General features: G+C 26.3%; 1 protein-coding gene across 1 annotated transcript in view; it reads right to left on the bottom strand.

The window, feature by feature from the left end:
* The window catches only part of LOC136079755 (uncharacterized), an 8,412-nt gene extending 7,059 nt beyond the window's left edge, over positions 1-1,353 (bottom strand). The window contains exons 1-2 of the mRNA XM_065796065.1: positions 322-1,353; positions 1-148 (exon numbers count right to left, since the gene is read on the bottom strand). The exon at positions 1-148 is cut by the window's left edge and continues 209 nt beyond it. The gene's annotated coding sequence lies outside the window, so the exon portion shown is untranslated. The remainder of the gene's footprint in view (positions 149-321) is intronic.
* Positions 1,354-2,500: the final 1,147 nt, after the last annotated feature.

Below are 2,500 nucleotides of genomic sequence, written 5' to 3'. Positions count from 1 at the left end.
CAATTAATTCCAGCATTGTATAGTTTTCTCTGATGCCTGGTGGCTGCCAACATATGCTTTTGATACAGATGAAATAAATATAGGCTTAAATTGAAAAATCACCAGAGAATTTTAAGAAAACCTGAGTTACATCAATTATTTTGGAGCTCTACACAAAACAACAAAGCCTCATAATTACTTTTTTTTAATAAAATATATAAAATTTTTTTTAGCACTTCATTTAGTTGTTATGCAAATAAATGTTTATTAATAATAAAATTATTTAACATTAAAAAACTATTAAAAAATACTTCTCTGATATAAAAACAAAAAATAATTTACTCTTGGTCCTCCACTTTTGAATGCAACTGATTTATCTTTGGATTGTGCCATTTTTTGTTTAATGACATAAAGAGCAGCATCTTCAACCACTCTGGGAATAACACTATCTTGTGTGAGTCTGAATATATCTGATATGCAACTCTTAGATTGTAGATTTGATGATGATATTAATAATGATTTGCATGGTGATAATGAAATTAATGACAATGATGTTTTAAAGCATGTCTTCTTATGAGTAATATACATTTTATAGTCCGGTATTACATTAAATTTTTTTTTGCATGTCATACATGCAACAGTCAATATTTTAATGAGGGTATTGGTTTTTTGGCTGCTTAAGAAATCGCTATATATAATGTGTTCTTGGCATTGCGGGCAAAGTATTTCATTAATTGGCTTTGTTTTAATACTTTCAATTAAACAGAAAAAGCAGAAAAGATGCTCACATCTCTTAAGAGTTACAGGTTGCATTGGTAATTTACCACAAATATTACAGACACAAAGCTTTAAATGAGGATTTAACTCATTAACTAAATCTTTAATATCAATTTCATCATTATGAATTGTTACAATATTGTCTTTTCAAAGTAGTAAACATTGAAAATGTCCACACAGAAATGTTTTCTTGTAATATTGGGCATCCAATAAACATTGCTTTATTTCTAACCTGTATTTTAGGCATACTAGCACCTTTACTTAGATTTAATACAGCTTGACAAGCAAAACATTCATCACCATGAATATTCCATTCATTGCATAAAAGAATTGTTGAAGATGTTTTTCTTTTAAGTATATTGTTTATTGTGCAATAGCACTTAAGGCATACTTATAAAGAATGAACAACCACTGAATCATGCATTTTAACGTGGAATACTGTCTCAATTTTATCTTTTAGAGCTGATTCAATTAAGTAATGTTTTTTTCCTACAAACTGTACACAGACCCTGCAGAGAACTTTCAAATTTTTGAAGTGGATATCCATTAATTCTATATTTAAATCATTGAGTTGAATGTTTCAAGATTTTTATCACTAAAGAAGTTCAATTAATTATATTTTAATTATAATTTATATATATATATTAACAAATAAATAGTTTCTAGTGTAAATTTTTTCAGTTTTATCAATAACATCAATAGTTTTTTATACATATTGCTATATTAGTGTTTTTAAATCAAGTTAAGTTTGTTAATTTATTATAAATTTTGCACAAAATGTTTTATCTCTTTATGCAGAATAAAAAATTGAATCCAAAAATCTAAACCAACTAACAAAAAGATGAAAATCTTTTTAAACTGGGAAAAAAAAGGATTTTTATTCAAAACGCTCAAATAACGAGCAAAAGTGTTTTAAAAATTGTAAACAAATCATAAAAAGGTTATTTGTGTGTGCATACTTTTTTCATAATGAAATGTTTCTTTTTGTGTTTGAAACAATAATTTAAATGATTATTTTACGCATAATTTTTCTTAAACTCAATAAATAATTAGGAACTAATATTATAACCTAGAACATACAAATAACTAATTGTTTAATTGCATTTTTTCCGTTGCTTGGGTCCGTAGCCATTTTTTAATTTCTCAACAACTTATAATCCTATTGCGCTTGCGTATAATAACTTTCCGCTAATATCTAAACGACCATGTCCACTAAGCTAAAGTCTAACAAAAGTTCATGAACTGTCAGCAAAGAATTTCTTTAGCATTATTTTAAAAAAATAACTATTGTAAACATATGTTCATAATAAAAATTATAAACATTATTCATATGTTTATAATTCGACATAGTTACAAGACTCACAGCTTTATATGTTTGGTTTAAACACATAAATAAAGGTTTTAAAAATATCTCGACCCAATCAAAAGAAATGTTGACTTAAAATTTGCAGTTAATAAGACCCATATCTTTGTCAAACTCTGTGTAAAAAATTTCACTTAATTTTCTTCGAAAGCAACAATACTCATCATTGTTACAGCTTCAGAATAGTGAGAACCTTATCATTAAAGCTTTTGTTAACTCTGACAGGTTCTTGCAGTCTTCATTAATGTTTTAATGGAGAGCTGAGTTATAGTTAACATACTTAAAGTTTTTATTTTTTTCTCATTGGTTTTTGTTTTATATTCAAGTGGGTTATATTTTTATCCACTTTGTTTTACCCTTTTTATATATATTATTTTGGCC

The sequence above is a fragment of the Hydra vulgaris genome, chromosome 04, assembly GCF_038396675.1.
Source record: "Hydra vulgaris chromosome 04, alternate assembly HydraT2T_AEP".
NCBI lineage: Eukaryota > Metazoa > Cnidaria > Hydrozoa > Anthoathecata > Hydridae > Hydra > Hydra vulgaris.
The sequence above is the reverse complement of the archived record's forward strand: the minus strand, read 5'-3'. Positions and strand labels throughout refer to the sequence as shown.